At 46.0% G+C, this 14,945-nt stretch overlaps 1 long non-coding RNA gene across 1 annotated transcript in view; it reads left to right on the plus strand.

Moving 5' to 3' along the window:
- Window positions 1-14,945, plus strand: part of LOC138527285 (uncharacterized) — an 84,003-nt gene that overhangs the window by 36,840 nt on the left and 32,218 nt on the right. The window contains exon 2 of the long non-coding RNA XR_011283856.1: window positions 5,196-5,250. This is a non-coding gene — a long non-coding RNA (uncharacterized lncRNA). The remainder of the gene's footprint in view (window positions 1-5,195; window positions 5,251-14,945) is intronic.

Below are 14,945 nucleotides of genomic sequence, written 5' to 3' on the forward strand. Positions count from 1 at the left end.
GCACATGATATCATGCTACTAGCGCCCGATCCAAAGTCTCTGCAGAAATTATTAGATGCACATATTCGCTCTATGGAAACGCCTGAAAGTTATCACAGCCAATTAAGACGTAATGGCATTCTCCATAGAAGTTTCAACTTAACATGTGCTTTTAGAAGCATTCTGGTCAGTGGGCCATCAGTAGACCAGCTGCGCATGTGGTTTGACTCTCTTCTACATAGGGCAGGAGCCTGCATCCTGGGCCACTACACAAAAGGCCCAAAGGCATGGATTCATCACTGCCACACTAACACGCTTTGTCCCCAGGGAGCACAGACTGCACTGTTCCCACAAGCAGGAACCAACCATCTCCTCCACCCAAGCAATCACTAATGACTGGTTTTTACAAATTAATGTTTAATGTATGTGTGCTGTAAGGACACCCTCCTACTCTTGCTCTCTAGAACACTGTTTGACTTGATGAACATGCTAGTTTCATGTGCCCTTTATTGGAGGCAGGCAGCTTTCATTGGTATAGAGGTTGCCTTACTTTCATGATAATTAGCATCAATTAGCAGGATGAGTTTACTTGAGCAATGTTTTAATGTATTACTTATGGGATGGGTATTACATGTGGATGTTCAGGAAATAAAGCAGCAGTGGTAGGACAGCCACAGCCCTAGTCTGCGGCAGCATGGGCGGCACAGCGATTACACTTTCGCAAGTTATGGCAATCCTTAACTCATTGAAACAATCAAATACTGTGTGGCAGAGGCAAGTGCAAATATCCTTAAAATGAAACACTTAAGACCAGAGTGGGCTTGAATGTGCAGAAATTAGAACTGTATGCGCCTGCCTGGCGCTGTAGCCTTCCGTGATTTGGGAGGGTCTACTTCTAGATATGAGAGAAATGGTCAGTGGGGTACCTTGGTCTGGATTCCACTTGATTAAAACTGAAGTTTAGCCTTTACTGGCAGATCCTAGTTATGGACATCTCTACCCACACTAAGAAGATCCATCTGGGAACCCCCAAGCCCCCAACTCCAACTCCCCTCTCGTTTCCAATTTAACACTTTAAACACCCTGTGGCCAATCCTAAGTGGCAGATTAGCAAACTAGATTTATTTTCTATGTGTGGAAGAATGTGCTTTAAAATTCAACAATTGTCCACATTTTGGCCAACACTTCCTGAGAGAGAATCTCCACAAACACGCCTCAGAGAGTTTGGGCTTCCTCTTTACATTAGTTTGCACCTTTTATTTTCCAGTTCACCCCACTTTAAAGGAGATCTGCCAGTATGCCAACACATTAATTGTTTTAGTTCTTCAGAAGTGGCCTGTTTGACAAAGTCACAGGACACCTTTTAAATGTAGAAGGACTAGAACTCTGAGCAAGGGCAGAACACGGCTCCCGCTTTAGATCCCATTAAACAAGGAGGCATGTGAGAATCAGTCTTTGCCTGCAGCCATCTTCTGTTCTGAAATCAAACCCGGATGGCCGAACTTGCCTTTATTTGTCCTCATAAGGGGAAGATCGGCGCAATCCCCGGAGAGAAGACAGAAGGGGCAAACCACTGCAGAGTCTTTGGCAATGAGAGCCACCATCATAGGTTTCATATGGCCAAGACCCACTAAAGCAATAGAACCTCAGGAGGGGGGACATTACCGGTCTGGTAATGCCTCTGGGCATCAGTTACAAGCCCCAGCAAAGTGAGGGCTTTAACGTAAGCCCCGGGCATTACCAGACTGGTAATGCCGTCCCCCCCACCCGAGGGTTATATTGCTATTAGTACCCTGGGACATTATACCAGGGTACTAATAATAATTTTTCTTGGGCTCCGAAATGGCGTGAAAGCCGTTTCTGAACTTGAGAAAACCAAAATGCTTCCATGGATTGGGGAGAAGGGACTACAAGTACTCCCTTCTCCGTTTCCATGGTGGCCATTAAAAAATAGTTGAAATAAATAAAAAAATAAAATGGCCGACAGGGAAGGGGAGAAGGGACTTCACATACTCCCTTCTCCCTTTCCATGCCGGCTAATCGCGCAGAGGAGATGCGCCGGGAACCGTGCTGTTCCTGGTGCAAGCGAGGGGCAGAGCAGCGCAGGTAAGTGGGCTTGGGGTAGGGAGGGGAGCGGATATGTGAAAAATGGGGGTGGAGGGCGGGGTGAAAGGCTGGGGGATACAAGAGCACACTTCACTTCGATGGCGACCTCTCGCTCTGAGGAGGCTTGGAGCAGGGTCTTTCCTTGTGTGGTAAGGACTCTGTTCTGAGCCTCTTCATTGGCTGGAAGGCCACCACACCCCCTATCTGGGTATTAATGGGCAATACTAGTGCCTCAGTATACTGTAGAGCTGTTCAGAAGCCAGGACTTAACCGAGGGCTGGTGACAGGGGAACCAAAGAGGTGAGGCAGTGGAATGGGATTCATTGACCCATGCAGAGGGCATGATCTGAATCTTTAAGAATAGGACAAAGATATGGGTCAAGACATGCCCTAGGCAGGCTGTCTAGTTTTAAAATGGCAGCCTTGAGAGAAAAAAAACATTGAAATGTGGAGCTAAGGACCTCCCAAGCCTCCCATTGGTTCCTTTCAGGGAAGAAACTGCTCAGTTATAATCCGACTCGCAAGGCGAGATAGAGGTGCATCTAAAGACTTGTGGTCTGTTTCAAACAGCCAATAATGATAGAGATAAAAGGGGCTTGGCATAGAGCAGTAACATTCACCATAAGGAGAAGGAGCCAGGCAGTGGCCAGGGGACGTGAAGCCAGGATGCTTGAGACGGAGAGGGGCAGAAGGTTGACAAGGGGAATGAGAGCCATTGAGTGTCACAAGCTGACTATGAGGGACGTGCCACCGAGAGGGACAGCTGAGGACATAGAAGAGGAAAGAAGAAGTATGTAGTTGACAGGGGAAGTGAAATTGTTGAATTTGTGAAAAAAGGTAGTGAAAAGAAGAGTAGTTGCAGACTTAGGACAGTAGAACCAATCAAAATCTACGGAGAGGTCATGGGAAATTGGCTGTGGAAGGAAGGGCACAACAGTAAATAAAAGAGACTAGAATGGGCAACATGAAAGAGCCGGGAGACAGAAGACTGGATGAGAGAGAGAGAGAGAGACAGAGAGAGAGAGAGAGAGAGAGAGAGAGAAGGAGGGGACAAGGAGGAAGCACATAAAAGAGATGCTATCTGAGACACCCGAGTCAGGATGGAAAGAAAACGAAGGCACAGGGGAAAGAAAGAGTACATAGAAAATACAGCAAAGGACTGGGGGATCATTCTGAGCCAGAAACAACAAGAAAAAGAATAGGGCCGAAAAAGGGTGGAAAATTAACTAAACCAAAAACCCTAACGAGGAAGATGAAATGTTAGAAAAGGCAACAAATGAAAGGAGGTGAATAAGGGTGAAGAAAAGGGAGATGGGGAGAGAAAGAAACGCAGGACTTTGGGAGAAAAGTAGAGGAACCCCCTGGAGGAATCATTGGTGATGTAGATAAGTGGTGTTTGGGAGAGAAAGGTGGAGAGTAGGACCCAATTGGAAACAAAGGTAACGTAGGGGGAAATTAAGAAAAATGTATGAGACTGGAACCCAATCAAGAGGAAGCAAAGGGGTTTGCAGGGAGTGCGTGTGAAGAGGAAACGGGTTCAGAGTAGACTACAGAAAAAGTGACAGGAAAGTGACCAACCTGTGACATCAGACGATCAGCAGACAGAGAAACAGGGACGTGACCAGGAAAAGAGGACCGAGTGGAGAATATGAGACACCAATGAGTCAAGAAAGAGACACAAAGAGAGGTGGGCTCCCGGACTCGTGATGAGCTGCTTTGAGACAAGAACAGCAGTAGGTGAACCTTTCAAGGAAAGAACGGAAAAGGGGACAAGAAGAAGGACCCTGTGCATTACACCAGCAAGAAGTGAGGAGGAAACAGGTGAAACTGAGCAGAGTCCTTCACCAAAAGGTGGGGCCCATAAATCTGGGGACAAACTGGGAATCTCAGAATAAGAAAAGAATGGATTGACTCAGAAAAGAACCCGTCGCAAATGGAGACGATGGGCACTAAAAGGGCTAGAAAAGGTGTCTTTCATTTGTCTTACATTATTCTATGTACCCCAGATGTGACTTTGTATTGCTTGCATATTGTTGTTCTGAGATGCCAAGCTGGACCCTAGAGACTTCATTGGATCCATGTATGGGTTGATCAACACGAGGGACAAGATAGAGCCCTCTAATGCACAGAGCAGTAATGTGGCAAGTTCAAACTCCCCACCCACCCCCATGTATCCTGAGCTTCTGAAAGAGGCAAGAGTCATTCCAACACCCTGCCATCAAATCCCATAGAATTGAGACACTGAGACATTGGAACACGGGTTCATTGAATGCACTTATCTTAATAACTTGAGAGATTTGACCTTTGGGCATTTTTTCATGGTAGTGACTTCTGAATGGGTTTCAGGTCTCTTTGATTATTGCAGCAGCACAATTTATCATGCCAATTTTAAAATGTGTACAATGAATGTTTTATCTCTTGGGATTGTTAGTAACATTGGTGATTCAGTTACATTTTGTATAGCAATATATTACTGTTTATTTTCTATGAAGTTAACTCTTTATGTTAACCTCCAGCACACAATACAAAATAAAACAATTCAATAGAAATCTCCAGATAGTTGTGGGAATTTGATGGCCATTCATATCCAACACCACCAACAGATCCAAAGCATGCATTGGACTCCTTTGCTTCTTAGGCGCAAGAATTAGAAAAACACCTAGAGCAGCGCACCTTTTTTAAGGGGCATGCTAAGATTTGATGCTCTGTATTGGATTCCCCCCGCAGATTTTATAAAACGAAGGAATAACGCAATCCGGTGAATTTCCTCCTGATGCATTTTCAATTTTTTTGTAAATTGAAGGTATTACCACTTTTGAAAAAGTCAATCTATTTCCATTCATATTTGTGAATATGCAATGTATTAACCTTGTGTGCGCCCTAAAAAGTTGTCTTGTTTTGCTCTGAAAGCATCCAGTGTCCTCTGGGCAAAGAATGATTTTATTCTTGCCGCTCTGGCCCGTGTGGGCTGGCGGCATTCAAAGGGTTAAACTACCGTTCTTTCTGTAAACAGCATTTAGCTTAAGGAGTTGAAAGTTGCCATTCAGTACTCCCATTGTATCGTCTTTAGTTCTTTAAAGAACACGCCTATGTTTTTTCTTGTCTTTTAGGTGTATCTTCAATCATGCTGTACTTCATGGCTATAAGTTTTCTTTTTATTTCAATGTAAGTAAAACATGTTTTCTGAATTCGCCATTTTTTTGTAATGCTTGTATTTACTACTTTAAGAATAGTAATATTCTGTAAATTTTTCTAAAATGAAAAGCAATTGTATATATGTAGGTGGTGTACCATAGTAGAACTAGCGCTCACTCTCACTCTCAAGCTCTCTCACACACAAACCAAAACACACATCAAAGTAAAATAACAGCTAGAGGGGCAGATGGGGCAGATGTGTCTTTTTTTGCAAAAACATATATAAAAATTGAAATTATTTGTACTAATATTTAAACAGTTTTTTTTATTTTTAAAGTTTACTAAGTTTAGTTCTAAGGACCACGTCTGTAGATATTTTAGTCATAATAAGAATGTTACACTCGTTTTACTGAGACTAGCACATGATCAGAAACTAGAATAACAATATATATCATTTAACTGATATAAGATGTTCATTCAAATGGCACAGTGTGCTACACTCACGTACTTTTTCGAAATACCCTTGTGAAAAAAGGAAAGTGGACCAATAGCACTACTCAGGGCCCGATTCTCATCTTGGCGCAGTGAGCATGCTAAATATCACGACTCACTGCCCCATTTCTTGACGCCCAGGCACCACTGCTATTCTCATGTGGGCCTCTGCATCTTCGCAAAGCACGACAGTGCTTTCGCTGTAATCCGCCTGTTTCTAATGGAAACAGGCGGATTGCAGAATTTCAGCAGCATTTTCGTTAAATAACAAGGGACTCGTTATTTAACGAAAATGCTGCAGAGAACACAGTTCCTATACACCAAAGTGAGCAGCTTCAACATTGCAGGATGTTGAAGCTGCTTACTGTGGTGTATAGGAAAGTGTTCATATACAACCGTGTGGTGTATATGGACACTTTCATTTTCGTTATTTAACGAAAATGCTGCAGAGAACACAGTTCCTATACACCAAAGTGAGCAGCTTCAACATTGCAGGATGTTGAAGCTGCTTACTGTGGTGTATAGGAAAGTGTTCATATACACCCGTGTGGTGTATATGGACACTTTCATTTAAAGCAAGCAGCTTCAACGTTGCATCCTGCAACGTTGAAGCTGCTCGCTTTGGTGTAAATGAAAGTGTTCATATACACTCGCACGGTGTATATGAACACTTTAATTTACACCAAAGCGAGCAGCTTCAATGTTGCAGGATGCAACGTTGAAGCTGCTTGCTTTGGTACACATGAAAGTGTCCATATACAACACGGGTGTATGGACACTTCCATTTACACCAAACAAGGCTTCTTGTGTCACTCCTCCAGTTTAACGGCACCAAAAGGGTACCGTAAATGTGCGCTAGTTTAGCGCACATATTAAACTGGAGGAGTGCCACAAGAATAGGCTTCCAAAAAGCCAGTTTACGAATGTGGCGGTTGCTAGGTTGGTTTCCAACCCATCCTAGCAACTGCCACATGTATTCCGAACGTGGCACATTCCTTCCAACTTCGGAAGAATGCGCCACCTTCAGAATAGGTCTTAAGTACCGAAAAGGTTGTTAAGCCTTTTAACGTCCATTTCGGTACTTAACACCTACATGAGAATCGGGCCCTCAGGGTTTCAGCCTGATTTGCACAAAATCAAAGTACATGTAAGAATGAGCACAGATTTGGTAGTAAAAGGGTTGTATGCTTGAATGACTGAGTACAATGCCGTTGATTTCATTTTTTCGCAACACGTACCCTCACATTGAAATGTTTGTAATATTAACCCCTTAACTGGCATGGGTTTTCCCCACCAGTGCCAAGGCCTTTTTTGGTGATTTTGGTATGTCGCCATTCAATTCCATGTAACTTTATTGTCACATGAGATATCTCAGCCAAATTTGGCCCCTTTTTTTCCCACATGAAGCCGGTCGCAATGGCACCAAGGAATCCTAGTTTGCTGTAGGGGGGTGAGAGAAAATAACCAAAAAGTGAGAACATTTTGGGTTCTTTCAGAAAATACCAATAAAATGATGAGCTAGGAACACATTGTTTGCTGTTCTGAATTTGTAATCTTCCAGGCTTTCAAGAACAGGTTGAGTGGAAACCAAAAAAAAACATATTTTGATATGGTTACCAGCCGTTTTGTGAGAGGTAGGCAATTTTGGCCTTTTTTATCCAATAGGCATCGTGGAAGGAATAGAAGAGAAGGGTAGGAATGGTAAGGTAGAAAGGCATACATTTCTGAAAAATTCCAAGTTTAGGAAGGGGTGATTTGCGCAGGTCAGGCAACAACTATGTAGGAAAAAATTCCATAGTTTGAGGAAAAATTGGGAAAATGACAGAAAAAAAAGTATGTGGTGGACATGGTTGGCCCGGTAATGCAATGGCTTCTGTGAATTGTTTGAAAAACAATGCTCCACTACATTCCCCCAACTCTTCCAGTTAGGAAATCACACATTTTTCGTAATATTTCACAAAACAAGCAATACCACAAGCCAAAAACAGAGCCATGGTACACAGGATTTTTATGCTTATGGCCTAAACAGACGTGGTTAGCATGTGTAAATAAGGAAAACAAATGTTGAGGAAGGGCAAGCATACATTTCTTGAAAGAGCAGAGGCAGACCTTTTGAAGGGTAGGTAACTTGTTCAGATTGCAAAAGTGTATAGTGCCTAAAGCAGCCACTAAATGTAGGTCACATTTGGGAAATGAAAGGGTTGTGTGGCAAAGTGCAGCAGCAAACGTATCGAAATGTTATGAAAACCAAGCAAACACAACAAATGTCCTAGCTTCCCGCATTCCCACAGGCGTCCCAATGAAAACGGTATCTCACATGTGTGGGTGCACCTACCTGGGCGCAAAGGGAGAAGGCTAAACCACTTGAAAACCCAAAGTCTTTCAGCAGAGCAGATTTTGCGGGATTTTGCTCATGTGGACAACCTACAGATTTGGGCCTAGGGTGTCGAAGCCACAGAGGAAAACAGGGAACCCCATGCACTTCCGAAAAGAAGACACCCGTGGGCACCCTCTTTATAGTAAAAACATCCATGGTGGTTTAGTGGCCTCCCCCACACCCACCCAAAACAAGTTATAATTTATTTTTATTTTGTTTTTGTTTTGCCCCTTTCCTAGGGGAAGATGGGCAAATAAGTGTGCCCATCTGCCCGTAAGGTGGGCAAAACGTACTGCCCCATGCATTGGGGGCGATTCCAATGTTTTCTGGTGGCCCAGCCCCCCCCACCCCAAATGGATAGGGGGCATCTCATGTACTCATTTCTAGGGGCAGATTGTACTTTTAATCTTCCCCCAGGGAGGGCTACATGAGATGCCCCCCATCCATTTGGGGTGGGGGGAGAGGGCCCCCCCTTTCCACTAAAGATATTCATGGTGGTTTAGTGCCCGCCCCACACCCACCCAAAACAAGTTATATATACATATATGTTTTTTTGGGTTTTGCACCTTTCCTAAGGGCAGATGGGCACATTTGTGTGCCCATCTGCCCCCGGGTGGGCAAAACGTACTGCCCCATGCATTGGAGGGCCATTCCAATGTTATCTGGTGGCCCTCTCCCCCACCACCAAATGGATGGGGGCTATCCCATGTATTCGTTCCTAGGGGCAGATTGAACTAGCAATCTGCCCCCAGGGTGGGCTACATGAGATGCCCTCATCCATTTGGGGTGGGGGGAAAGGGCCACCACACTTTCCACTGAAAACATCCATGGTGGTTTAGTGGCCCCCCCCACACCCACCTAAAACAATTTACAATTTTTTGTTTTGTTTTGCCCCTTCTCTACGGGCAGATGGGCACATGAGTGTGCCCATCTGCCCCCAGGGGGGGCAAAACGTACTGCCCCAGGCTTGAGGGGCCTGTCCCAATATTTCCGGTGGCCTCTCCTCCCACCCCAAATGGATGGGGGTCATCTCATGTACCCCTTCCTAGGGGCAGAAATCTGTCCCCAGGGAGGGCTACATGAGGTGCCCCCATCCACTCAGGGTGGGGGGGATGGCCACTCCCCATTTCAATGCATGAAAATCCTGGTGGTCTAGTGGGCCCCCCGGTACCCACCACCCCACCCAAATATTGTTTTATTTAAAAAAATGTTTTCTTTTCCCCTGGGGGCAGATAAACCCACATCGGCCCCCAGGGGGCCCAATACTTGTGGCCCCATGCTTTTGGGGACAGGGAGAGAAAGGGATGCTTACATAGTAAGCAGCCCCCTATCCCCCACATCACAAACAGAACCCTGGTGGTCTAGTGGCATTGCTGGGTACGGATCGGGCCCTCTGCGCCCATCCGCGCCCAGCAATGCTTAAAAAAAAGATGTCTTTGGCAAGGGGAGAGTCTCCCCTTTCCAATGAGACCTCACTCGATCTGAACGGCACAATACCTTCTGTTTTCACTGTGGCAGTCGATTTCGTGTTGATGTGAAACTGAGGGAAATCCAACAAGGACACTTATTAATTACTCCTCGTCAGCTGTAGTTATAAAAATACAATTACATTTATTTCAAGGCCTTTGAAAGTCATACTTATAATAATACTCCACAGTAACACTATTAAATCAACACAACACAATCACAGGATATATATACAAGACCAAGGGGCCTAAAGGGTTAACTACATAGAATGGGTCCACAACCTAGAAGGAAGGAAACAGATGTGCAGATATAGTCTTTAGGCAATTTCGGCATCAATCACAATTCTAACTGAAAGGCAGTCTAGTCCCTAAAATGAGGGGACCCTATTGCTCAATTGTACTTTCGATGCTGGTGCACGCAGTAGTGAAGATGGGCTGACCGGCGTCTCTTCAGGGGTCTGTAGCAGCTGAGTAAGGTGGCTGAGGTGATGCAGAATAAGTTCCCACTATTCGAGGACGGACACCCCGACAGGGCAGAGCGATTGCCAAGAGATGGGAATAGTTCGCCAATTCCCACTAGCAGTGGAAAGGAGAGGGGCCCCCAGTGGCCACTCGTGCGTAAAAAAGGATGGAGGGGCCAGGGGCCACCATTAAGGGTCGTAAGTACTCACCGCCCCCATGTGCACTCTAGACCAAACCTCGGCTGTCGAGTCCACTTCGGTTGCAGGTTCAAATGCAGTAATTTTTGAGTCTCTGTGGCTTTCAGTCGTGAAGCTGCAGCGTTGATTCCCAAACGGAACAGTGGCGATTTCTCCACTCCTGGTGGATGGATCAGGCCAGTTTTACTGCAGCAGGCTTCAGGGGGCAAGAGGGACACAAAAGTAGTGCACCTGCAAAGTTCATCACCATAGCGGGGCGACACAGTAACCGCGGTTTCTCTGGTTCGGGCTCTCTCACTTTACTCCAGACCTGGGAACTCCAAGTGTACAAAATTTGGTGTGAGAGTGCCATGAACACAGAGCTTACAGGATACCAAGTTTCAAGGGCCTCCTCGAAACGGCAGCAGAGACAGAACAAAGATCCTGCGCAAGCTGCTCAGCCCACTGGTTGGCCCAGGGACACTTCCGAGTGCAGGGTTTGATGAAGGTGCCGAGAATAGTTGGTCCCACTATTTTAATGGGTCGAAGCGTCTTCGCAGACCTTCTAGTTCGATCAGGTGCCAAGGGGTCTGATGGAATGGCAGCAGGTTCAGGGTGCCAAACCTTCCAGCGGGTCTCCAGTGGTTCCTCGACTCAGCTTCTGGGTTTCAGGATACTTGGATCCTATCCTTCGTTCAGTGAGGATTCCAGAGATCGACATGGTATGGCTGTTTGGGGCCTTCTGTTATCCAAAGTCTCCTTCGCGCCAAAACGGAGGGGACCTAATGAAAGATCTGCTCACATACAGTACCATACGTGGATCAATCATGGACCACAGTGGTCCGAGGCATTCAGAGCACTCCAGACTCTCTGGCCCCCAGGATGTGTATTGGAACTTGACAGTCCAGCCCACATCCTGGGGGTGCAAACACAAGGCATGCAGAAGCCCGCGAAAGCAGAGTCCCTCACAGGAAATTGCATGCCTAAATAAGGACTGCCCCGGGTCGGCTTGACCTGGGGAAGGTGAAGGCGCAAGATGGCCAAAGGACAGGACAAAGAACCTCGTGGCATGGCCAATTTCGGAGCCAGGCCACCTTTCTGTGCCAAGCGCGGTTAACGTGGTTTACATGGCCAGAAAGGGTTACAAATACACAAAAAGATAAGCTGCCAGCAGCCCTGTCTGAAGCACATCTGCACTTCTCCAAGAAATCCCTTTGAGAGTGTGTATGGCCCTGTGAAATGACTAAAGGTCCCAAGCACACTTTACTGTAAGGACTCTGTGCACTTGTAACATGTTGCAGAAACGTTGCAACATGACAAGGACTAAGGGAAACAAAGTATCCCAGTAGTGACTGTCTTTAAGGGCATTTCACTTTCCCCATAAAAAAAGTGAGTGAAAAGCCCAGTGGAGTGCAGCTGAAGGCTGTGCTCCACTGGCAAAGTCAGACTATGGTGTTCAAATCAAAGCAAAAAGTTGGGGGCTTCACAACTGCAGGGAAAATTACACACGAAATGGAAATTTTTCCCAACACTCGCCCCTCCCAGACCAAGGACAGGGGCAATAAATACACCCCTGTATGAGTCTCATGTTCAGGTCGGTTAAACATTCTGGACAACCCATCAGTATTGCTATGTTGGACACTTGGACTATGCTCAATAGTGAAGTCAAAGCCTTGAAGATTTATGGACCACCTGAGCAGCTTTGGATTCTCTCCTTTCATGTTCATTAGCCACTTTAAGGGCTTGTGGTCAGTTTGCACAGTGAAGTGGGTCCCATAGCGGTAGGGCCTCACCTTACTTAGGGCCCACACAAAAGAGAAACATTATTTCTTCACTGTGGACCATCTGAGCTCTGTCCTTAAGTTGGCAACTAATGAAGCCAATAGGGTGTTCCTTACCCTTCTTATCTACTTGTGATAGTACAGCTCTTATCCCAGTGTAAGAGGCACCTGCTTGCACAATAAAAGGTCTTTGGTAATCAGGGGCCCTGAGAACAGGGGCCTGACACAAGGAGTCTTTTAAGCCATTGAAGGCCTTCCCACACTCTACAGACCAAGTTACCTTCTTGCGTTTCTTAGGAGTTGTGAGAGCAGTCAGAGGGGCAGGTATGGTGCCATAGTCTGCCATAAAGTTTCTGTAGTACCCAGTGAGTCCTAAAAAGGCTCTCACTTGGGTTTGAGTAGTGGGGTTAGTCCAGTCTTGTACTTCTTATACTTTATTGGGTAGAGGCTGTATCCTCCCTCCAACTACTTCATGTCCAAGGTAGACCAATGATCCTTGTTCAATCTGGCATTTGCTAGCCTTTATGGTCAAGTGGGCCTTCTGAAGAGCCTGTAAAATAATCCTAAGGTGCTTCACATGATCCTCCCAGGTGGCACTGAAAACTGATATATCATGCAGATATGCAAGACAGAATTCATCCAACCCATTAAGGACATGATTTTGCCTCTGGAAAGTGGATGGGGCATTCTTCAACCCAAAGGGCATTACCCTAAACTGGTAAAGACCCTCTGGTGTGGGGAAAGCTGTCTTCTCCTTGGCATGTTCTGCGAGGGATATTTGCCAATAGCCTGCTGTGAGGTCAAATGTGCTTAAGGCACCAAAACTATCTACCAGCTCATCTGTTCTTGGCAAGGGGTGAGCATCTGTCTTGGTGACAGCATTCCGAGCCCTGTAATCCACACAGAACCTCAACTCAGAGGTGCCTGTCTTTGGTACCAAAACCAATGGGCTGGACAAAAGGCGACTAGATTGTGCAATCACTCCAAGATCCAACATTTGGTTGACCTCTGTCTTAATGTAAGACCTTACTTTGTCTGACATCCTGTATCCCCTACCTTTGGTAGGTACACTGTCTCCTGTGTCAATGTTATGTTTGCACCAAGATGTCAAACCAGGGGACTGTGAAAACAAGGGGGGAAATTTCCTCAGCAAACTTTTCAGCTCAGCTTGCTGATCAGAAGTCAGGTGAGGGGCCACTTGGACACCCTCAATGGAGCTATCTGAAGGACTGCTTTGGACCAGCTCAGGGAGAGGTTCCGACTCCTCCTCGTTAATGTCTGACGCCAGTAGCAGTGCAGTTATTTCAACTCTTGGGATGAAAGCCTTCAGCCTATTTACATGGAACACTTTTGGAGCCGGACCAGCCATTCCAAGGTCCACTAAATAGTTCACCTCACCCAGTGACTCCACCACTGTGTAAGGGCCTGACCATTTGTCCTCTAAAGCTTGAGGCCTTATGGGATTCATGATCAGGACTTGCTGACCAGGTGTAAAATTGATGAGGGAAGCTTTCTGGTCATACCAATGTTTCAGCAGTGCTTGCCCTGCCTTCAGGTTCTCACTAGCCAGACCCATCAGGAGTACCATCCTTTTTCTGAGTCCCAGCACATAGTCTACTACATTGATAGCAATAGGGGGAGAGGGCATCTCCCACCCCTCCTTGACTTTAGCTAAGGGTCCCTTCACAGGGTGACCAAACAGAAGTTTGAAGAGGCTGAAGCCAACACCCTCCTGAGGTACCTCTCTGTAGGCAAACAGTAAACATGGCAACAGAAGATCCCATTTTATTCTTTGAGGTTCTTCCAGAGCCGCAATTATGCTTTTTAAGGTCATGTTAAACCCTTCAACTAGACCATTGATTTGGGGGTGGTATGCAGATGAAAACCTATAAGTGACACCACATTCCTTCCACATGGCCTGCATATACTTGGACATAAAGTTGCTGCCTCTGTCAGACACAACTTTTTTAGAGAAGCCAACTATAGTAAAGATGCCAATTAAAGCTTTTGCAACTGACTTGGCAGTCACAGTCTTCAATGGGATGGCCTCAGGATACCTGGTTGCATGGTCGACCAGCACCAGGATAAACCTATTTCTTAAGGATGTTTGGGGTTCAAGGGGACCAACAATGTCCACCCCTACCCTTTCAAATGGTATTCCCACAACTGGAAGTGGTACCAATGGAGCTTGGATTGTTGTGCCACTTTTTCCAGATAACTGGCAGGTAGCACAACTCCTGCAGTGACTTTCTACTTGTACCCCCATCTTTGGCCAGTAGAAGTGCATGGATAACCTTTGCTTGGTTCTCTTGATGCCAAGGTGACCAGTAAGGGGCACTTCATGCACCAATTGCAAGAGGAAGGGTCTTACAGCAAGGGGAACCACCAACCTCCTATGGTCTCCTTCTGTAGACTCTGTAGGCTCACTGTACAGGAGCCCACCTTCCCAATAAATCCTATGCTTCCCAGGAGGTTCACCCTCAAGCTGGGAGCAGGCCTGTCTCCTTAGGCCTTCCAGAGATGGGCACTCACATTGGCCCTTACTGAACTCTATCCTGTCAGGATCACCTTCCACTAGAAAACTTTGTAGTTCAGGATGGTCATTAGGATCAAAGACTTCAGGCAACCCCTCTTCCTCGTCAGGTTCAGGGGTTTGACCAACTACCTTTACCTTAGTAGTAGGTGAGTTTGGGGGAATGTTTTCTTTCCCTCTTTTCGATTTTCTGACTCCTTTAGTCTTTGGTTTCCCCTTTGGCTTGGGCTGGGCATTCCAGTGCAGCCCTGGTTTGTGACCTTGTGGAGGGTCTCTCTGCTGTGTCTCCCGCAAGTCCTAAAGCTCTGAGATCATTCCCCAGAAAAGACCTTCCCTGGGACATCTCTCTGAATGCTCACTGGAATCCTAACCACTGTACCATTTATAGTAAGATTTACAGGTATAACTGGGAACTTGAGAGGTGGGCCATGAGCTTAC

Source organism: Ambystoma mexicanum, chromosome 14, assembly GCF_040938575.1.
Source record: "Ambystoma mexicanum isolate Mex_15411 chromosome 14, UKY_AmexF1_1, whole genome shotgun sequence".
Taxonomy (NCBI): domain Eukaryota; kingdom Metazoa; phylum Chordata; class Amphibia; order Caudata; family Ambystomatidae; genus Ambystoma; species Ambystoma mexicanum.